The sequence below is a fragment of the Cupressus sempervirens genome, chromosome 10 (genome assembly GCF_028749045.1).
Source record: "Cupressus sempervirens isolate cs-2001-9-10 chromosome 10, ASM2874904v1, whole genome shotgun sequence".
NCBI lineage: Eukaryota > Viridiplantae > Streptophyta > Pinopsida > Cupressales > Cupressaceae > Cupressus > Cupressus sempervirens.
Window position 1 is genome coordinate 870,951,421 of NC_143127.1, and position 25,191 is coordinate 870,976,611.

Below are 25,191 nucleotides of genomic sequence, written 5' to 3' on the forward strand. Positions count from 1 at the left end.
TATATTTACTAGAAGGGCAACCAAATCTAAGAAGAAGTTAGGTGAAGACGAAGTGGAGAAGATTATCTTCAAAAGATCTACACCTACACTTCAATAAATATTGAAGAAAATGGTAGAAGGAACTAGCATGGCATGTTTCAAATTTCTCAAGTATGAGACAAGGAATGATGAAGAGAAAAGATAGATTGAGGATACTATTTTGACTAAGTTCAAAAAATAGAAGTATTCACCAAATGATTTTTCACATCAAATTATTGATGAACTTATGAAGGTAGTAAAACCTAGATGGGAAAATGAAAAGAAAATTGCCAAGGACATCTTTGAAAAAACTTTGTGGAAACTCATGTTGAGTCTCAGTGAGAAGAAAGTGGAGAAATCCTTGAAGAAAAATGAGAAGAAGTTCACTCTCAAGTTAAACACTTGCATGATATTGCTTAAGGATATTGAATCTATGGTGAAGATAGCTACAACTACATGGAAGAACATATATCAATTGCATTAACCTAGTGACTTTTTTGTACATTTTGATGACAAGGAAGGTGAAGATGAGGAAGAAGATATAGAAATAAAAGATGATAAGGAAGAAGAATAGGAAGCTACTAGAGGAAGCCTTCTAGAAATACAAAGCATTGAGGAAACTAATGCAGAGAAAATTATAGTACGAGTCATGGCCTCATTTCCTCATTCTTTGAGAAAAGCCTTAATGTAATCAGGCTTTGAGAAAGCTTCTATTGAGTTGGTTGTGGTTGCCACTACTATACCAAGCACCCAACCAAGTTTTGGATTTGTTTTGTTGAGTGTTACATTGACTGAAGTTCCCAACACTTCATCTACCAAACAAAAAGTTCCTCCATCATCAAGCTTGAATAAGAAGCAACAAGGTATTCCTTTTTTTAGTGTCATTTCTACATTTGTTGCTAGTCCATTAGTTTCTACAGTTATTTCTATTCCAAGTGTTTCCATAGCTAGTACAATGATAGTTGAGAACCAGTCTCAACCAAGTATTAAATTCTTAGAGAAGGTTAAACAAATTATTTCCACCATTCTAAAGGAAAATGGTAAAGAAGAAGTAGAAGAAATTGATCTAGATGAGGATATAGTTATTCCAAATTGGGATATGTCTACTCTCACCCCTAATCAAATGGATGCCATGGGTGAACTACTAAAGAAGAGAGATAAGAAGCATAAAATTAGAGAAAAAAAAAAAAAAATCAAGTTCTTGAAGATATAATGAGCATATTTATTGATGCTCTGAGTATTAAGGTTGATGGAAAACAACCCATTCTGAACCAGTTAGTAGAAATTGTCCACAAATATAATGAATACTCGAATGGATAGGATAAACTACTACAAAGAGATAAAATAAAATTTGAAAATAGAGTGATGGAAAAAGTTGCACAAAGAATTGACATAGATCAAGTAGAGTTATCTACTATTCTCAGTTCTCTAGAAACATCTATTAATAATGTTGTTTCATTATTTGTTAAACAAAGTGACACATCTATCTCCAAAAAGGAGATTAACAATAAAATATTCAAGATAGATGAAGATATGAAGGAAAGTGCACACCAATTTTCATTTGACCCAAGTCATAGTTCTGCACATTACTCAAAGATCAAATATCTAACAAATATGCAGGCAGAGTTATTGAAGGAAGAAGCTAGAATTTGGGTGACACTTGCATAAATTTAGGTATGATTCTTCCAAGCATGGATGCATTACAAAAATACATTGCATATGCAAAGACACTCATCCATGATAAAAAATTCTCTATAGATGATCACATGGTGGAATTATCAGTAGAAATTCAAATTGTATTACATGCAAGTAAGGTATTACATTAGAATTGGGACAAGACTATGGTACTTTTTCTTAAGGTACATTATGAATTCTTGTCACATTTTGGGATTAATATATAGATATTATAGACCTTTGGAACTTACGTCAAAAATGGGGAGAAGTAAATATTTTTAAAATGTAGAGAGAGAGAGAGAGAGAGAGAGAGAGAGAGAGAGAGAGAGAGAGAGAGAGAGAGAGAGAGAGAAGTAATATGTAAAGGAGGATAAATATACTATACTCCATTTGTATGTATATAGGAGATATATATATATATATATATATATATATACACACACACAAATATGTATATGTATATGTATATGTATGGGGGTGCAATATAGTAGTATGCAAATACCTATACTAATAAGTAGAAAATATCTTTACAAAAGAAATTTTTAAAAATTAGAAAAACAAAGTATGTTATTAAGCCACAATAGTTGGAAGTCAAAATTGATTTGAAGACATAGAGTGATGATAAATGAAGTTTTGACTTATAGTTTCGAATGATCAAATTTTTTTTTTGATAATTTTTTTTGTCACTAATGTCAAAGGGGGATATTGTTGACATTAAAGTCAATTTTTCTATCAGTGACTCAACACTTAGTCAATTGGTTACATTTCTACCAAGCACTATAGTTTCTACCAAGTTTATCATTTAGTTTTTAGTGTTAACCAAGTGATTAAGTTGTTCCTAAGCCAAGTAGTTAGAATACAGTATCTATCAAGCATCTGAGTCAATTTGCAGTGTTTTCCAAGCTACACAGTGCTTACTAAGCTTTAGAGACAAAGTTCAGTGCAAACTAAGCATAGAAAAGGCTATTGAGCTATTCAATGGAAGTGAAGAAGATCATAGTGTTAACCAAGCTCTATAGTGTTGACCAACTTCTACAGTGTCTACCAAGCTTGTAGTGTTAACAATATGAATCTAGTGTTGACTGAGTCATGCAGTGTCAACCAAGTGATTCAAAAGCTATCGAGTTTCTCAATGTTCACCAAGTCACAGAGTGTTAATCAAGTTTGAGATACTTGTAAGTGATTAGTATGGACTGAGCTTCAAGTTCAATGGAGTTCTAAAGATTTCCAAGTGTTGACAATGTTTGTCATGTATCGGAATATCACCGAGTTTTTGTCCAGAACCCAAGTTATAGTAGTTAGGTTGGCTTTGTGAATTATGATGAAATTGGTATTGTTGCCAACTTTTATAATTTTTAATTTGGATTGGTATATATGTAATGCATCGTATCATATCAAAATGTGTATGTGAAGTAGAATATGATGAGAAGGAGTGTGAATTGAAGAAGGCTACAAGCAGTACAAGGGATAGTAGAGATTTATCTATCACAGTCAAGTGATCATTGTAATTCGAAGAATCTCATCTAGTAAATCATAGTTGAAGATCAAAGATTAGACACTGGTTCATCATAATAGGTGCATCAGTCAAATCCTTTAAAAAGGTAGACTTAATAGTCTTTTGCTAAATCTCTTAACCGAGTGCATACTTCATTTTTATGTTTGTAAATCCTTTAACAAGGTGGACCTCACAATCCTTATTGCTCCTAATAGGGAAAATCACCATAAGTGGTCAATTGTAAGCCTTAATAGGTTAAATTTATACTACAGTACTAAAGCTTGTGGGTATCATCCCCAACCCAGTTTTACTTTCTAATTGGGAGATTTCTAGGTCACCATATCTCATGTCAAAGTGTTATGAATGTTTTATTGCTTTCATTCTTTCATGCATTCAATTAGTTATTCTAATTTGGGATATCTCTACTCTCACCCCTAATCAAATGGATACCATGGGTGAACTACTAAAGAAGAGAGATAAGAAGTAGAAACTTTGAGCAAAAAAGAAGAAAGAAAATCAAGTTCTTGAAGATATAATGAGCATATTTATTGATGCTCTTAGTATTGAGGTTGATGGAAAACAACCCATTCTGGACCAATTAGCAAAAATTGTCCACAAATATAATGAAGACTCAAATGGATAGGATAAACTACTACAAAGAGGTAAAATAAAATTTGAAAATAGAGTGTTGGAACAAGTTGCACAAAGAATTGACATAGATCAAGTAGAGTTATCTACTATTCTTAGTTCTCTACAAACATCTATTAATAATGTTGTTTCATTATTTTTCAAACAAAGTGACACATCTATCTCTAGAAAGGAGATTAATGATAAACTATTCAAGATAGATGAAGATATGAAGGCAAGTGCACACTAGTTGTCATTTGACCCAAGTCATAGTTCTACACATTACTCAAAGATCAGATATCTAACAAATATGCAGTCAAAGTTATTGAAGGAAGAAGCTAGAATTCGAGTCACACTTGCAAAAATTTAGGGCATGATTCTTCCAAACATGGATACATTACAGAAATACATTGCATACGCAAAGAAACTCATCCATGATAAAAAATTCTTTATAGATGATCACATGGTGGAATTATTAGCAAAAATTCAAATTGTATTACATGCAAGTAAGGTATTACATTAGAATTGGGACAAGACTATGGTACTTTTTATAAAGGTACATTCTAAATTCTTGTCACATTTTGGTATTAATATATAGATATTATAGACCTTTGGAACTTATGTCAAAAAGGGGGAAAAGTAAATATTTTTAAAATGTAGAGAGAGAGAGAGAGAGAGAGAGAGAGAGAGAGAGAGAGAGAGAGAGAGAGAGAGAGAGAGAGAGAGAGAGAGAGAGAGAGAGAAGTAATATGTAAAGGAGGAGAAATATACTATACTCCATTTGTATGTATATAGGAGATATATATGTATGGGGGTACAATATAGTAGTATGAAAATACCTATACAGATAAGTAGAAAATATCTTTACAAAAGAAATTTTTAAAAATTAGAAAAATACAGTATGTTACCGAGCCACAATAGTTGGAAGTCAAAATTGACTTGAAGACATAGAGTGATGATAAATGAAGTTTTGACTTATAGTTTCAAATGATCAAATTTTTGTTTTGATAAGTTTTTTTGTCACTAATGCAAAAGGGGGATATTGTTGACTTTAAAGTAAATTTGTCTATCAATGACTCAACACTTAGTCAATTGGTTACATTTCTACCAAGCTCTATAGTTTCTACCAATTTTATCATTTAGTTTGTAGTGTTAACCAAGTGATTCAGTTATTCTTGAGCCAAGTAGTTAGAATACGGTATCTATCAAGCACCTGATTCAATTTGCATTGTTTTCCAAGCTACATAGTGCTTACTAAGCTTTAGAGACAAAGTTCAGTGCAAATTGAGCATAGCAAAGGCTATTGAGCTATTCAATGGAAGTGAAGAAGATCATAGTGTTAACTGAGCTCTATAGTGTTAACCAACTTCTACAGTGTCTACTGAGCTTGCAGTCTTAACAATATGAATCTAGTGTTGACTGAGTCATGTAGTGTTAGCCAAGTGATTCAAAAGCTATCAAGTTTCTCAGTGTTCACCAAGTCATAGAGTGTTAATCAAGTTTGAGCAATTTGTAAGTGATTAGTATGGACTGAGCTTCAAGTTCAATCGAGTGCCAAAGATTTCCAAGTGTTGAAAATGTTTGTCATGTATCAGAATATCATCGAGTTTGTGTCCAGAACCCAAGTTATAGTAGTTGGGTTGGCTTTGTGAATTATGATGAAATTGGTATTGTAACCGACTCTGGTAAGTTGTAATTTGGATTGGTATATATGTAATGCATTGTATCATATCAAAATGTGTATGTGAAGTAGTATATGATGATAAGGAGTGTGAATTGAAGAAGACTACAAGTAGTACAAGGGATAATAGAGATTTATATATCACAGTCAAGTGATCATTGTAATTCAAGGAATCTCATCTAGTAAATCATCGTTGAAGATTAGAGATTAGACATTGGTTCATCATAATAGGTGCATCAGTCAAATCCTCTAAAAAGGTAGACTTAACGGTCTTTTGCTAAATCTCTTAACCGAGTGCATACTTCATTTTTATGTTTGTAAATCCTTTAACAGGGTGGACCTCACAATCCTTATTGCTCCTAATAATGAAAATCACCAGAAGTGGTTAATTGTAAGCCTTAATAGGTTAAATTTATACTACATTACTAAAGCTTGTGGGTATCATCCCCACCCCAGTTTTACTTTCTAATTGGGAGGTTTCAGGGTCACCATATCTCCTGTCAAAGTGTTATGAATGTTTTATGGCTTTCATTCTTTCATGCATTCAATTAGATCAAAATATTATATGAAGGATTAATTGGTGAAGTAAGATAAAGTTTTACATGTACCATATCTCAAGATCCATATCAATGAAACACAAGCATAAATATAATGCACTTGAGATAAATAATGAGTTGAACTTCTCAAGTAGTAAACCACAGAGTAGACCAAGAGTGGGGAATGAGAATGCTCATCAAGATATCCAAGTCTTCACCTAAGACTAATCTAAGAACAATCTCTTCTCAAGTACTTATCAAGTGAATACCACTCAAACTTCCAATTAAAACTATCAACCATCCCAAAAAATACATCTCCAATCACAAGAGGAATCAACAAACACCATCTCTAAGCATCTATGAGCACCTGTAATAAATTGATCCATGCCAAATCCAAATACAACATAGTAATATTATGAAGTATCTATAAAATGATCAATGTACTCAATACAAATAAACTAAACCAAGATCAATGTCAAAGTTCCAACCATAGCCTAAGGAGCATAAACATGACCAGATGAGATAATTGTCTCAACCAAAAGAGATAACATGGCCCATTTGAACATACCATAACATGTTAAAACTCTAAATGTGTATCAAGAGTATACCATGACATAATAATAAAACCATCCTAGCACTAAGGATAACATGTCAAATGAAAACATAAACCACACCTCTATTAAGAACCCCATGATTCCTCAAGATGCAACCATCTCCACACACCATGAAGAACTATCACTAATAAGTGCACCATGCAAATGTCAAAGACACTTCTATAAAAATAGGATCTAAGTCATCCTCCAACATTTGTAAACACTCAATAAATATATAAATACCAAAAAATCCCACTCAATTGTGGTACCAAGTCATGTATTGAATCATAAAATCCATCTCCTATATGAAGATCCTCTAGGTCTACACTCATACAACCAAAGTGTTAGTACCATGTGAAACCAAGATCTCCAAACAAGAAGATACAAAGAAAACTAGAAACTAATCCTACATTGCCACCTCACCACTATTAAAAGCTCTCATTAAAATATGTATACAAGATATCCATGGAATCATGATGAAAAACCATCCTCTAACCTTGATAAGTAACCAGGGCATCAAACCATCAAAGAGCTAAAAGTGCACATCATGAGCTCCTCAAATGAAACCAAATAGCCATGATCCTCAATCAAAAATATGTATTACCATAACCAAATTAGGAATCCAATCTAATGAACACTAATTTATTACATGTATATACAATCATGCCATGCCAAAATTCATGGTAACATGATCACATCCATGAACCAAGCATCTAATTCTCAAATTGTCCAACCTGTTAGCATAAAATAGTCAACCATAATCCTCCAACATGATTGTACTTGGTAACAACATCTCACCCCTTCTAAATCAATACAAATCAATAAATCATTTAATAAAGGGAATGGATAACTCAAATAGAAGCCATAAATATGAATATACATCAATAATAAAAGATCAATGGACAAAGACAACCCATATATAAGCCATAAATACAACCTATAAGTATAGATCACTTACAACACTACACAACTTGTACACCCAAAAAGTCATCATACATATCCAAACCAAACATTGATAATCATATCATCACGAGACCAATCTAAAATATAATCTAAGTATACAATGACATCAAATCTCAAATCTTCAGAAACATATACCATTGTGATGTGAATATCAGGATTTAACTGTGTGATTTTGAGTCAAACTCGATGACCCATGTTTCATGAGTAATGATTCAACATGAATCCATCTCTCATGAGAATAAATGGAACACTTAGCACTCATTGGATCTAGGTAATTCTCATAGGGGTGAAGCACAATTTGACTAGCTTTGGAAATCATCTCCTACTTAACATATACCATGTCATAAACTCACAATGTTACCATAGTCAATAAATATAATAAAATGTTTAGATCAATATATCACCTAATAAGCCATCCCAAACTTGCATCAAATATGAACTAATGTGTAGAGCTCTCCAAGAGCTTTTCATTGACTATTCAAAGTCCAACATTCAACTCCATATGCCCAAGTTATGACCAAGACTATGCTAAAAATAAACAACATGTAACTTTTGTGCTCTTAAAACCTAACAAAATATAAAAATCATAGAATCAATCCTATATCAAATTGTAGTGCTTCGAATTAGCTTTACAATGACTATAAGAAGTCTAAAATCTAGTATCATTAGTGAAACTTATGGTCATTTTACCAAGATAACCTTTACAAATTTGAAAGAGTTTTTTTTTGGCGACGAACATTCTAACAAGATTAAATTTGATGGTCATCAAGACCTAAAATTAAAAAGCTTTGCATTATCTTTCAACATGGCCAAACTAGGGCATATTATATATAAAAATTCATGAAAATGCCAACTTGGATCCAATGGAGAGGCCTATTTTTTTCCAAGAGGTAATTTTTGCAAGCTCCCCCCCTAAAATCCTCATTTAAATGAAACATCTAAAAAACCCTTCTGACCAATAATTTTACATGCCCAAAAAATGCCAACAACTCATTATAACAACAAACCAAAAACCCTTAGATCTACAATAAACAACCTACAAAACCCATCTATCTTTCCCTTTGTTTCATTCTTTTATGTATTCCCACGGATTTGATCTAGGACTACAACAACAAAACCATATCTATGATACCACTTGTAACAAAAAATATTACTATTTTCACATAACCCATAATAGATATGAAATAAATAAGCACTTAATATCCACATGCAAGAGAATCGACAACATACTGACAAAATTTGACACTAGATATACCCTAGGACACCCTTATTGAGGAAAAAACCTATTCTCCAAAAGCATCCATCAGCGTGTATTATTTAGGAAAAACAACATTGCAATACAACCATAGAAGCCTTCAAAGTCATAGCCACAACAACAAAATCCATGTGAACAAGCATGAATCAACACATCTCATGCCATGCTCCCAACCTTCACAAACTCTATCTTAGCTAGCTTATTTCTCCTTGTCTTTCTCAACTTGCCTTTCCTTCCTTGTCTCTAAAACTACCCTTGTGATTGCTTTTATAATAGTAATCTCCCAAAAAACCACCAAGTGGTATTACATAAATTGTGTACTACAAAACCTCCATTGACCCACATTTAATATTAAGAATTTAATTATTTTCCCCAATATTAAATAATTACATCAAATATTATCACAATGTTATAGTACAACTCATCTAGAATATTCCACAAGAATCTCTCCATGTTGTGTGTCCATCTAGGTACTCCTAGGTGCACTATTACATGATAGAGTAAAATAATACAATATAACAATTGTATTCAATGTGTGCAATACCCATAATCTCAAAAAGAATGTCAGCTATACTTCTATCAAAATTCACCCAACAAACTAATTTTTTTGTCAAATTCACAATCCCATGACTACAAGAACATAGACATCTGCCTATGTGAATGTGATTCTGCACCTGTGAGAATGTCATCCATAACCTTTTTTAAAAATAAGATGCACCTTTTCCACTTTTTTGACTTCTAACCATTTCTCTCATTCGTTCCTTCATGGGAATGTGTGTTGACTTAGTGGGAATTCTAGTTGACCTTGGATAATTTCTATATATAAATCTTTAGACACTAGTTAGGATAATTATGAATTCGTGACCATAAGAATGCTTTGTTAGTTTGTAGGAACATACTTTTGTGGGAATTCTCTATCAAAAATTTACAATTGGGTCACCTATTCATTTTTTTGTATGCTATTTTTTACTTTCAACACATTTCTATGGCCTATGAGAATGCAATCCCATGACTATGGGAACGTTTCCTTAAATGTACAAAAACACACAGTTTAGTTTTTCTAATCTATTTCTTAACTTTGTAGGTACAAATTTGAATCTTAAAATTAACTCACGCTTTAGTTTGGATGCTTAAAATGAACATTGTATGCACTCATATCACATTTCTTGAATGCCTTAAAGAGAATAAACAACACTATGATATGATTTTCAATTTATCCTTGAAATGAATTCAAAAAATCTTTAGTTCTTAAAAGTGAATGAACATTTCAAATGAATACTTTTTGGGGGGCTTAAAATGAGAAAAAAATTCTTGAATGATTAAATAATAAAATATTCCTATTCCCTTCATTTGAAAGCTCTCAAAATGTTCTCTTTTCAAGCATACACACTCTTTATTTTCCTTCAAATGAACTTTACATGCTAATCATGAGTGTCTTTTGTCAAAGATAGAAAATACTTAAATCTCAATTTGGAATGAACAAGTGTTTTATGTGTTTGAAGGAGTGTTTCTCAAAACTTCCTTGATCTTTTTTATGTTTTTCAGTAGACCCAATTAGTTAAGTGATGTGTGTACTGAAGAGTTGTTATCAATATTATTCATGATAATTTTAGGAGAACTTCTAGAGAGACCTATATTGACCCTATGGCAAGACATATTGTCAACTAGTGAGAAAACAATTAAGTCATTCAAGAAGGTTGGTTAATACTGCGATTGATCTTTCCTTTAGTCAACATGTTTTAGTGTAGCCTGAGTAACCAAGTATCATAGTTCCCAGTATTAACTGAGAACCATTATATGGGATAGGAATCTCAATGTAAACCAAGTCTGTAGTGTGAATTGAGCTAGCAATGTTCACCAAGTTCTTTGTATGAACCGAGTATCCAGTTCAAGAAAGGCATCAAAGTGTCACCCAAGTACATGGTGTCACCCGAGCATCTAGTATTACCCAGTTTCATGATTTTTCCCAACCATTAGCATAACACCTAAATACACAATGTGACTTGAGCATCAACATAACACCTGAATACATAGTGTGACCCGAGCATCAACATTCAACTGATCTAAAGATATAACTTGATTATTTTTAAGGCACCTCTTGTTCTGAAGTCAACTTAGAATGAAAATATTATTTCATGGATATATAAGAAAGGTGATTTTTTTTTCTAAGAAGGATTAATACATGAGAGGAAGAAAAAGAAAGCAAGTGAAGCAAGTAAATATGGAATACAAGAAGAAGATAGAGAAGATAGATTAGCAAGCTACCAAGAAATATAAAGGGAAAAATAGAGACACATCTATCACAGTCAAGTGATTACAATATTCAAGGGATCTATATCACCAAATCAATTTGTAATCAAGGACCATCCTACTGATTGGATCCTAACAGGTGCATTAGGTAAATCCTCTAACAAGGTGGACCTAGCACTCCTTTTTAAAATCTCATAACAAAGTACATACTTCATTGTATTGTAAAATCCTTTCACAAGGTGGACCTAACAATCCTCCATACTCCTAACAGAGTAGATCACTAGAAGTGATCAATTATAAACCCTAACATGCCAACTATATTACTACAGTAGTGAAGCATTGTGGGTTTCATCCCCACCCTAATTTGACCTCCTCCTTGGAGGGTTTTTGGGTTAGCAAATATTGTGTCAAAGTGTTATAGGGTTTGTTTCTTTATTTCTTTATGTTCCATGCATGAAAATAGATTAGACAATCTAATAAAGTACTTTTCACCCCCCTGCCCCCCTCTCAGTCACCTATATGTCATTACATTTCCAATAATTTGTATCAAAGAAAGGTTCTCCTATTAGAGGATTAAAAACTTAAGAGTAAAAATATGAGGAAATGGAAGTGTATATGTTAGATAAAGCTATTGAGAATGACAAACTAGATCTACATATGACTATGGAACAAGTCAAGAAACTCAAGGAAAAATTCAATCATTCTTTGAAAAGAAGAAAAGAGTTTGCTATGCAAATGAATGACAATCTATATATAGAAGAAAGGATAGAAGACCTCTGTAAAGAATGAAGTTCAAAAGAAGCAGATGGAGCCATAGAAGATCTACTAGGAAGAAATACCATTCTATAAAAAGAAGTAATAAAATTGAAAAGAGAGCAAGAAAGTCACTTAGTCAGGCTATGTGAAGTCATTGAACAAAAAATAAAGCAATGAATGAAAAATAAATGAAAGATGAAGATAAAAGATACTTACAACAAGATTAGAAGAAAAGACCAATTAAATCTAGTAGCTATCACAACATTAAGCAGATATGGAAAATTAGCTAGATGATGCAAATCATGAAATCACCAATCTAAAAATAGAGAATGAAAAACTCAAAAATTATCTAAGAGTTGTAAAGGAATTGAATGAAAGAAGGTTGACATCACAAGAAAGTGTGAATCAATTGTATGAACATACTTTGAATAGACCTAAAGGCACTATTAGGTTAGGGTATACTAATCAAGGAGGATCATCACAACAAGTATCACATAAGAACAAAAGACCCACATGTAATAATAGTGGAAAAATAGTTCATACATCAAACATTTGCTGGAGTAATATTATGCAACCCAAGTTCAAAGGTTATTGCTATGATTTTAACAAGTATGGACACAAGGAAAATGAATGCAAAAGTAGATCAAAATTTGAAAGAAACTATTTCACATGTCACAAGCATGGTCACAAATCTTCTAAGTGCAAATCAAAACAATGGATTACAATTAATAAGCATAAAGGAACCAAAAAAAGAGAGTTTATTGGTTGGGACTACAACACATTGGGAAGATGTCATCTATGTGGAGAATATGACCGCATTAGAGTAAATTGTGTAAGGAGACACTTCAGGAAAAGTCATACTAATGCAAGATGTTATGTATGCAAAAAGGTAGGTCATCTGGCAAGAAATTGTATGAATTGAGCTACAATAAATTCTAGTGAAGAAAACAAAGGAAAAATAAAGGTTGAAGAGATCAAAAATTAGATAAATAGAAATGGGTAAGGAAATCAGAGGAAAACATGAGGCAAGACAATGAAGCTCTTTTCATTCAAACCAATGAGTTGGGTGAAGCATCCACACCCAACTAAGCACTCAAGGAGATGGTTGGAACTATGAATCCAAAGAAGATCCTACATCAATTCTAGATAAGCAAGAAAGAATAGTCCAAATCTTACAACTAAGATTCTCTAAGACAAGTGGAAGAAACTAACTTTTAAACAAGTTAAATTTTAGTTATAACTGAGCTACAAAGCATCATCAAGAAAAGCCAAGTTAGGAACTAGTTCTAATCAAGCTTCATGATGAACAATTCATGTCAAGCTCAAGTTGAAGACCTTGCTGAGTCTTCTTACCTACCAAGTATAGAGCATTTATTAGAACCTAAAAGTTGAAATTTTTATAAAAGATGTAATAAAGAGTTTATTCTTTCACCTTGAATTTAGCAATTAGTTTGAGTAGAGAAATTTTTTAACCCCCAAGCGAACGAGAGAAAATTGTTGTGTTGTTGAGGAAATTTCTAGAAGTACATTTTGGGAAGGTTATCTATCAGTAAAATTCCTCATTTATTGAACAATGGCATCAAACTCTAGTGCAAAGGTGAAGAAAGGTCCTGATATGTTCGTAAAGAATGTGGTCTGTGAGGCACCAAAGTTCAAGATTTATCTTGCAATTGCTGAGCAGAAAGACTCCATGGGAGCTCACTCGATCATCCCTTTGAAGATACTATTGATCCACAATATTATATCATTTTACCATTGCATGACTTAGGAATTGGGTTCTTTTGAGTCAAATAAAGAATTTTGCATAGTGTGTGAGAATGGTGTGTTGAAACCTAAGTATAGACATTTAGAAGTGAAGGGTTTGACTCATGCAATGCATATGCCAAAAAAATTCAAATTAAGTGGATTAGATATTTTTTGAATAAGGTTCATGATACATCATTATGGCTTGAGAAAATAGTTAAGATCATGAAGAAGATGATCAATCAAGTCACGAGTTACCCTATGCTAGATAGACCTAAAAACACCAAAACCCTAGATCGAGGCAAGCTTGCAAAGAAAACCCTAGCTGAATGGGATGGTAGAGGTATGAAGCTAACTAATATCATAGACATGGAAATCAATTTTTGGATCCATTTAATTTCCCATAAGATCTACACCTTGAGAAAACCTAACAATGCACCCTATGAGGTGGTTAACCTAGCATACAAGGTTGTGAAGAATAATCTATCCTTTAACCTAGCCAAATTGTAGTTGAGTCAATAAAGAAAGAACATGGAGAGAATTTAGGAATCAAAGAAAAATAATTATAAGTTTGGCTCCTTACTGGTATGTTTATTTTATTTTTTGCAAAAGTTCTTTCCTTCTAAGGGTAATGTGGTATGGAGCAAGGATAGACCTATCATATACCAAATCAATGATTTAGGAGAAAATTTTGATGGAACTATGGATGAATATTTTGAGAATTTTAAGTAAAAGATGTAGAATAGATATAGGATTCCTCAACACCTAATTGAGCAATATGAATAAGATATTCTCTTCCTAGTTGACTATGATAACATTCATATTCAAGCAGTCATACCTAGGATAGCATAGGAAAAACCTATGGGCTATGAGGTAAATATTGATGATACCAAGGACATCATTGAGGCTCTACTAAATGAGCCATTTGATCCCAAGGCTACTTATTTTGGCACCTATGAAGAGGCCAAAACCAAAATATCTCTAGAAATAGAGATTCTTCAAATTTTGAAGAGGGGAACGAAAAGAATGGAAAATATTTAGAAGAAATTTTACAAGAAGGATGACCCTCTTATTCTCACTAAGGGAAAAGAGGAGGATGAAGAAGGAGAGGAAAAAGATCCTCCAAAGAAGGGAAAAGTGATCAAAACTACACCAAAAAAAGCCAAACCTAAGAAGGTAGCTACCCCTATGATAACAACTGCTAGAAATTCAAGGAGGAAATTGAAGCTTCAGGAGGATGTCAATGAAGAGGAAGAAGAAAATACACCTATCATCCAACTAAAGAAGCTTGCACTATACTTTGAGAAGTAGTTAAAGAGATTGAAGGAAGGAAGTGGCATGGTTGGATTTAAATATATCATATATGAATCCAGGAGCAACAACAGATTAGGATGCCCTAGTTGAGAAGATAGAAAGATGGAAATATGATCCTAATGAGCTAGAAGGCCAAGCTCCATAAACCTTACTTAAGGTAGTAACTCAAAGATTGACAAATGTTGTAAAAAGATAGAGAGACATCAAAGAATAGACTTTGAAAAGTGTTATGTCACACTTTACTAAAGAAGAAATCAAGGAGGCCATGACCAAGTATGAAAACATGTAAACTCCTAGATTCAAACCTTTTCAAATTTTGTCAATCAAAATAGAAGTTGTTCAATCCACACAAAAATTATGGAAAGCTATTTTGAGGAAGAGAATAAGGTAGATAAATATGCAATACCAGATATACAAACCATTGAAGAATAAGATTCAAAGATGATGGAAGTTGTGGTAATAGCCTCTCTACCCACTTCTCCAAGCCAAGGTATTGTTTCATCAAGTGCAAAGAAGGAAGAGATTAAAGAGATAGAGAAAGAAAGTTCTTCATCCACCCAAGTAGCAACCAAGCAGAAAACTCTAACTAGCTCTGGGTCAAGCATAACAGAGGAGAAATGAAATAAGGATGAGGACATAGTTGATAAAGGAAACAAAGAAGAAAGCAAGAGTCAACTGAGTGGTGAAGAGAAGAAGGATGAAGCCAAGAAATTATACCTTCTCCAAGTGCCAAGAGAAAAGAAAAAGAAATGGTTACTAAAAATATTGACCTCAATAAAGATATTGTGATTCCAAATTGGGATCAATCTAATCTCTCTACTAAAAAAATGGATATTTTGAGTGAGCTATGGAGAAAAAGGGCTTATCAGTAGAAACTCAAGGAAGAAAGGGGGAGAGGGAAGGTTCTTGAAGATGTCAAAGACATATTTTGGGATGTGATGCAAGTTGAGGTAAATAATGAAGCCCTCATCATTGAACAATTGATTGAAATTGTACATAAATTCAATAATGATTTAGTTGACTATGATAAACTTCTACAAAGGGCAGAAAGAAAATTTGAGCATAAAGTTTTGGAAAATGTAACCAAGAAGATTGTCATTGATCAAGTGGAATTGTCCACTCTCATTGCTACATTAGAAGGAGTTGTAAATAATATTGTATCTTTATTTAAAAAATTATGTGATACTTAAAATTTCACCAAGGAAATAATGGACAAACTGGCCAAGATTAATGAGGACTTGAAGAATAATGCTATTTAGTTGACCCTTGATCCAAGTACCAACTCCAATCATTTTGTGAAGGTTAGATTTTTGATAGATTTACAGGCTTAAACTACATAGGGAAGAAACCAGGACTAGGGAAACATTAATAGATATTCAGAGTATGATGCTTCTCCACATGGATGTAATGCAAAAACATCTTGCACATGCAAAGACACTAGTACATGTACACAATTTTTAGTTTCAAATCTCATGATGGAGTTATTAGCTAAACTACATATTCGACTACACATTTTAAAGGTATTAAAAGAAAATTGGGATAAAAATTTGTCCCTAATTTTGAAAGTGCATCATGATTTCCTCAATAATTTTTGTATTAAAGATATGTTTATGACATTTGTAAAAAAAACAAGGGGGAAAATATAGAGGAAAATGTATAGGGGGAAACATCTATGTATATGTAGAGGAATATGTACAAGGGGAAATATATATGTATATGTATATGAATATGTATATGTATATGTATATGTATATGTATATGTATATGTATTTAATAAAAAACAATTTTGAAAACCCCAAAATTCATTTTGTTATGACCAAGCCACAATTTTTTTAGTTCAAATTGAGTTGTAGACCCAAGCATATGAAAAGGGAGAGTTTGACTCTAAAAAATCATCAAGATTTTTTGGATTGATGATAGAATTGCACATAATAATTTTTTTCTTCACTAATGCCAAAGGGAGAGATTTTTGACCCTATGGAAAGACATATTGTCAATTAGTGACAAAATACTTAAGTCATTCAAAAAGATTGATTAATACTACACCAAGCTTTCCTTCAGTCAACATGTTTCAATGTAGCCTAAGCAACCAAGTATCCTAGTTTCCAGTACTAATTGAGCACCATCATATGGGAAATTCATCTCAATGTAAACCAAGTTTGTAGTGTGAACCAAGCTAGCAATGTTCGTTGAGTTCTCTGTGTGAATCGAGCATCCAGTTCAAGCAAGGCATAAAAGTGTCACCTGAGTACATAGTATCACTTGAGCATCAAATATTACCTGAGTTCACTATTTTCCCTAAGCACCAGCATAACACTTGAATACACAATGTGACCCAAGAACCAACATAACACCTAAATACACAATGTGAACCGAGCATCAACATTCAACCAACCTAAAGATGTAACTTGATTAATGTAAAGGCACCTCTTGTTTTGAAGCTGAATCAAAATGAAAATATTGTTTGATGGATATATAAGAAAGGTGAATTATTTTGTCTAAGGAGTAATACATGAGAGGAAGAAAAAAAAAGTGAATATAAAATACAAGAAGAGGATAGACTAGATTGATTAGTAGGCTACGAAGTAGTATAAAGGGAAATGTAGAGACACATCTATCACAGTCAAGTGATTACAATCTTCAAGGGATCTATATCAGAAAATCAAGTTGTAATCAAGGACCATCCTACAGATTGCATCCTAATAGGTGCATCAAGTAAATCCTCTAACAAGGTGGACCTAGTAGTCCTTTCTAAAATATCTTAATAGATTACATACTTCATTGTATTGTAAAATTCTTTCATAAGGTGGACCTAAGAGTCCTTCATACTCCTAATAGAGTAGATCACTACCAGTGATCTAATATAATAAAGTAAAGAAAAATTATTCTAAGTGAAAAGTTTTAAGTGGTTCTTGATTCACCCCCCCCTCCCTTAGTCACATGTATGTCATTACATTTCCAATAACTTGTCCTTTGGGAAATGTACATCCCCATTAGAGAAAGAATCTAACTTGATAATTCACTAATTGATATATGAAGACAACACGGTAATCTCTTGTCTATCCCTCAATCTCAAGAGAGTTGTGTTGATTGTATCTCAAGGTAAGTGAATATCCCTATGATTTTAGCATAGTCAAATATTATCTTTAGTGAGTCATAGAAGTAAAAATTCATTAAGAGGATACCATAGATCTTATTTAAAAACCAATTTTATCAAGCCACCCTTTCATCCTTGGTATGCCATTCATGGTACAAGAGAATATAAGGCTTCTCTGAAGATACTTTCCATATGTGTTTTTCCTAGTATACAAATAATTCTACTTGGGCTTCACTTCTAAGAGTCATTAACACCTCAAAAAGGGGGGTTCTATTTGCCATACTTTGAAGGTTCAATGATGTGTAATTTTTTCAATCAACTCTTGTCTCGACTCACCTCTTAGATTGAGAGGGACACAATGTACTAGAACCATAAAACATCAAGATTGGGCTCCTCCTTGCACACTTGTTGAATAACATGTTGAATCCAAACTAACCAAAAGGGTAATATGTTCATGAATTTTCTTTATTGTATATTGACCTCATGGAAAACATTTGTTAAACATACACACTATTGGTTCTATTGAAATCCTTTTTCCAAAAGAGATCACTTTCTTGTCTCCCTTAGAGTTTATTTGTCCTTTGAGGGATTTTTTGTTCACTTGACCTATCTATCAAAAGTTTGCATGTCATCCAACTTAAGTTAAGGTATACTTATCATGGTCAATATCTAATTCTGAAAGTTGTTTTCCAAAAAAGAGTCAAGTTGCAACTTCGTGATAGATCAAAACAAACCAAAGTTCAAGAAAGTTAAACTCAAGCCATCACTAGCCTACATAGAAAGAAAAAAATAAATCAAAAGATTAGAACCTAGAAAAAAACTTCTGAAAGAGCTCCAAAAGTAAAATAAGGTCTATAAGTATCCTTATAAATAGTGTGGGATTATAAAGTCTTGAACATGACCCTTAGATGTGGAGTCCATCATAGGTTTATCAACTACACGAGCTACAACCACTATAATTAGATTCATCTTCATCCTTGCACATTTTACACTAATCTCATTATAGAGTTTTTATTAGTAGTTATCATATAGATCATCATCATTTAAGCATTTTTAAAATTTATCATCCATAGAGAATATTTTAAGAATCCTTTTCTAATCACATCCTAAGTCAAATATTCCATCATATCATATGATTGGTATAATTATCCTAGAAGTCATCTCTCCTACATCCTACATAAACCACATTATCATTAGTATCTCTTTTACTAAACATCCATCTAGTGCAGTTTATCTTGTAACTTGTGTCTCTCATCACCTTGTTATATAGGTTGGGCTCCACATTTTATTATCTCACATCTTTGATAAGGTCATTAGTCTACCCTAGATTGACACATCCACTGTCATCTTAAAGCTTCCACATAGAACAAATCTCATCCATCCTCGATACCAAGAATATCCTTTTGGTCCTATAGACATCATGTCCTTTCAACTAATCCTCCATTATCATACTTTTCACCATCCCTGCATCTTGTCTATTTTGCATTGGTCACCAGCTTCAGATTGTTTAGAGAAACCTTGTATTATAGGTTTTTGCATCATCCTATCATCACTAGAAGATATTAGAATTCATCATATAGTTTTCATCCACCATCATATCATTCTTGCATTTCACACCTACATGTACTATCATTTCATGCCACCAACCACACGTCTCAATAGAAATAAAAGGAAAAATAAAGACATGGATCCAAATCCTAGTAGTGGTTAAACTATTTCATAGCTTGATCCTAAGAATACCATGGTCATGCATGATCCAATCCCTCAAAATATAGGTTATCAAAAACATCACAAGTTCAAGGCATACTACATCTACCAAAGAGGCATTCATAGATCAACCTAGAAGTGCAACATTTGTCAATGCCATCATTGATAGAAACAAAGATACCATCATGGAAAATTTTTAGAGAGAAAAATATTGGAGCATTTAATGCTAGTAGAACACCACCACCTATCACTATCATAGATCCCACTCACCCACTTTACAAAATGCCAACATCATGGGGACCCATAGATCCCAATCATCCTCTTCCCACTTCTGAGGAAAAATCCAACTAGTGATTCAATAGTTTATAGAATTGAATGCAAGATATACCTAACTCAATGCCCCCATCCCTCAAAATAACCTATCATCCATCACACAACCATTGTTTCATTCCATATCACAGTAATCCACCACACTATAAATAGTGTATGTTAGCATTCATATTACTAGAATTGCACAACCCATAGCTACACTACTAAACACTATAGAGCATACCATCATCCAAAAACTTTTCTAGATATTTCCATTACAACCAGAACCCAATTTAAATACCCTAGCTACTAGAAAGGCTACCATCCCATCCATGAAAGGTTCATAATCAAAACCCCACTACACTACATGGATGCCACTTATGGGAAATACTACTCAACTAGTTCCTCCATCTAGTACTACTACCAATCCATTCACAATCACCTAGGATATCCCCACATAATTTCCACTCACACCATGGGGATTTAACCAAACTTGGATATATGTTACAGGCCTCCCAAATTTCATCTCTAATGCACCAACTCAACCACTGATAACTTTTTGTTCACAACAAAAATCACCACCACCACCACTCACTAATTCATTTCCACCCATCAAAAATTATTTGGCCATGTCTCCTCATGGGAGTAGCCAAATTATTGACCCACCACAATAATAACAATCAAGGATGGCCTCCTACATAAACTACTCTATGCCATCCAATAATAAAGTAAGTCCTCATGCGAGAACACACCCATCATATATTGGAAATAATATAGTTTCCCAACCTAATGTGCATCCTCATCCACCATCATAGAAACAACTACAAACATAGTACATGCACAAACCACAACCGCAAAGCTATCCATTTACATAGCAATCACCCAATCAGATAGCATTGTAATATATTTAGAACTCATTCCCACATTAGTTGTATGTCCAACCTTGCCCCAAAAACCAAAAAATCCTCTTCAAGTGGTAGGGAATTCATCTTTCCAACCACCTTAGTTTATGCATCACAATCCTTCATATTCACTTGCTCTATCTGATACATATCATACATTGGGGTACCTAGATTGGGTCAACTTCATGCAACACTTACTAATATAAAATGGGAAGAAATGAGATATGCCATCAAGGTTCTTATTGGGACTCAAAATTCTAGGAGGATTTCAAGTACCATATTTGAAAGCTTTGCAAAAATAACCCCTATGAGAGCTTTTTGTGCATATGTACCCAATTGGCATTTGGAGGATTATTAAATTTTTTAGGTGTTCCACACATTACATTTAGTATATACATGTGTCTCATGATGATAATTTGTAATTCTGAGTCATTTCATGAAGTGTCATTTGGAGCATTTGAGAAATTTGCATTGTTTCCCAAGTGTCAAACAATGTTTGGAAGTCTATTTTGTAATTGAATATATTGCACCTGGTTAAGTTTCATGACCCACCACTTTGGGAGTGCTTAGTGTGCATATGAGAGAGCCTATTTTTTAATTTTTAGGTTATCGTGACATGTCTTGATAGGTCTTGTGTATCCCCAAAGTTATTCATTCATCTCTATCATAATTATACACCATGTTCAGAAATCCAGGAGGCTTTATTTGATTGATAAAAACTTTGTCCCAGTTGACAAAAATGAGAAATTTTCTTACCATTATATTTTAGGGGTTAGAGACATTCTATGTTTCAAATTTGAGCTTATGAAAAATTTGTTTGACTAGATTTCAAACGCGATTCCAAATACAATTTGTAAGGTTTTACTAGTAACCAAATGTGCAGAATGATTGAAAGGCTTGTTCAAGATGTTATAACTTTGAATCCATTATAGGTAAAGCCAAAGTGATTTTCACCCCTGGTTTCTACTCTAAAATTATTTCCAGTGTGCTAGTTTGAAATTCTTGACAAATCCAACTGTATACTTTCCCAGGACCATTTCATTTGAAAAAAATCTTCGATTTGTCAAGGTACCCAATTATGCAATTCCAAGTAACTAACTTTGATGAATTTCCAATTACATGTAGATTATTCACATGAGGCCAAATTGAAGATTTATAATCTCTATATGATAGATAACCTAAGTCCCAAGTTTCAAATTCTCAAGTGGTCGTTTGACTAGTTTTTGAAGTCAAATCCAAATGCACTTTTTTGTTTCTAACATGTTCACTTGCAGGATATTTTTAAATGTGCAACTTCAAAGATCAATATCTTTTGACCTGAATATTATCATGAGACAAGATTTTGTAGACTAAAAGAGTGTATACCAGAGAACATGAATGTAAAGTGTTGGCTCCTGGTCAGGTCTTTTGGTAAATTTTTTAAGCCGACATTAAGGCCTCTCAACACAAAATAAGTAGTTTGTAGATATGATCAAAATGAGTTTAAAATGGTCAAACAATGATCAATTTGAATCCAATCAATATGAGAAGTTCAATGGATCAGCTTGAGGGGTTAGGTGTTTGAGTTTGAATTTTTTTAGCCAAACCCACTTTGGGGCCTAACTTATTCCATCAGATTGACAATATGCTATGGAAATTGAAGGTGTCTCAAAGAGTTTATAATGAGCTTTATCATTGAAATATTTATAGGTGATATGAGTAAATGATAGTTTTTTAAAGACATAAGAATGACATTCTTACCTAGTGCAAGGAGATTTTCACATAATGCACATATCATTATTTGAGGCCAAGAAGATGTGTGGGATTATACACACAATGAATAATAACAAGCAACAAATGAAGCAATTGTATACCCTTAGTTGACTCTACTAAAGCAAGGAGCTTCCACATTACTAAATGTATTCCTGATCTATGCATAGAAGCTAACGGTTGGTTTCACTTTCCACGATTATATTGGTCAAGGCACCCACATAGCCTTTTTGCAAAGTCTACATGGGGATGTGGAGAGATGTTCTGGCATCCAATAGCAAGTAGCCATGTGAAGGATCATAGGCAAGATATGAAGATTTCTTAATTTTGTTATCAATTTGAGACAAAGTGCCACAACCTAGTGCATATATCCAATGAGAATCAAGAAACCCCTATGATTGGTCAAATACCCAATCAAATTTTTGCAAATTGTGATGGTTGTGTGGAGGTCTCACCAACGTTTCATGTTAGCCTTTATAATCTCTGATGTGTGTGCCAAGAAACATAAAATCAATTTCCAAATAGGGATAAGGTGAAAGTTGTAGAGAGTCTTAACAAAGACCTACGCAAATGATAAGAACCTCCATTATACAACAAAATAAATGATTATTTCAATGATCTCCCATCACTAAGGCCAACTACACCATTTTTAAAATTTGGTATGTGGATCATAGGGGCTTGTATATTTCATAAAGATAATGACCTCCACTATTGGGTCTCTTCCAAAACTGCCCACAAAATTCCAAGTGGTTTGTTCCATGTATCCTCCACTATGATTAAGGCAACTCTTCTAGCCTTGTTAGACACTAATGCATTATTTTTCTAGGATTACATGCGGGTGAAAGTAAATGTACTATTTAGGAGAGGAGGATTGAGTAAATTTATAAGGTGCATGAACTATTTTAAAGACCCAGATAAAAGAAAATTTTAGTTGGATTCCATTGCTAATCTGATATGATACTCATGTAGCTCCTGCTAGATTTGGTATGTAGTATGTGAAATGGGTGTTGGTGAGTAAATGCCAAAAAAGGGAGGCTTCATTAGTGTGGAACCAACAATGCAAATAGGATTCCACTCAATCTATGATGAATATAGGATTCGAGACACTATTTCATCTAGCAATAGAAGGGCTTTATTTTAAAATTTTGATGTCAAAATATATTATGCATTGAGGACTTGTGATTATTAAGTTGCCCATGCGAATGTTCAAGTTGAGAAATAGTGATGTGTTTTCGAGAACCAACATTTTGTGTAGATTTATGACTATTTCCATTATCCCACATTCTTCCTACCATTGTTTTTAGTAATTTTATATTGGTGAGCACTCCACTCTTAGATATCTAGAGTATCTTCTCATTATAGAAAAGTGGATGGAGTGGAGGTGGGCCTGAAGTCTCAAGTCAACATTATAGAGAGTTAATTTTGGCCAATGTGGTGCATGTTTGGTGATCATGTGGTGCAATGAAACATGAAGTCTCATGTATTATGATGTGGACAACACATTTGGTGATGATGTGGCAATTTTGACCAATCTATAGGAGAAGGTGCAATGTGGCATGAAGTTTATGATGTGGTTCATGAAGTCTAATGTATTACGATGTGGTAGATGGGTAACATGGGTGACACATGAAAACTATATTATGATGTGGTTGATGGGTGACATGGGTGACACATGTCAAGTTCTCGCAGTGTCAAGTGACAAATTTCCACATCATTTACAACATTGTTTTGAAAATTGTGACATGACATGTAGCACCACATCATTCACAACATTATTTTGATGTAACATATGGCTAAGGGCAGTGACTAGGTGACAATGTGGGGGCTTGTGTAGGCCAATTGTGACTTTACATGTGGTGTAAAGTTTGAGATGGTGATGTGGCAAGGGTTGACAAGTGTCAAGATATCTCTATGTTGGTAATGACATGGAAATTCCATAGGTGGCATCATGAAAATGTGATAATGCACCATGTGGGGCATGTGTGCCCAAGGTTGTAGGTGTATACACTGACCAATAAGAAGGTGTGATGTGGCAATGATGAGGCAAGCACCTGGATGGATGCTAATAGATCAGTATTGTGACAAGTGACAAAGTCTAAGGATCAATGGTACCACATGACACATGTCAAGTTGTCATAGTGTCATGTGACAAATTTCCACATCATTCACAACATTGTTATGAAAATTGTGACGTGACATGTGGCACCACATCATTCACAACATTGTTATGATGCAACACATGGCTAAGGGCGATGACTAGGTGACAATGTCGGGCTTGTGCAGGCCAATTGTGACTTGACAAGTGGCATAGAGTTTGAGATGGTGATGTGGCAAGGGTTGAAAAGTGTCGAGATGTCTCTATGTTGCTAATGACATGGAAATTCCATAGGTGGCATTGTGACAATGTGATAATGCACCATGTGGAGCATGCGTGCCCAAGGTTGTAGGTTTATAGACTGGCCAATAAGAAGGTGTCACGTGGTGGTGATGAGGCAAGTGCTCAGATGGATGTTGATAGAGAA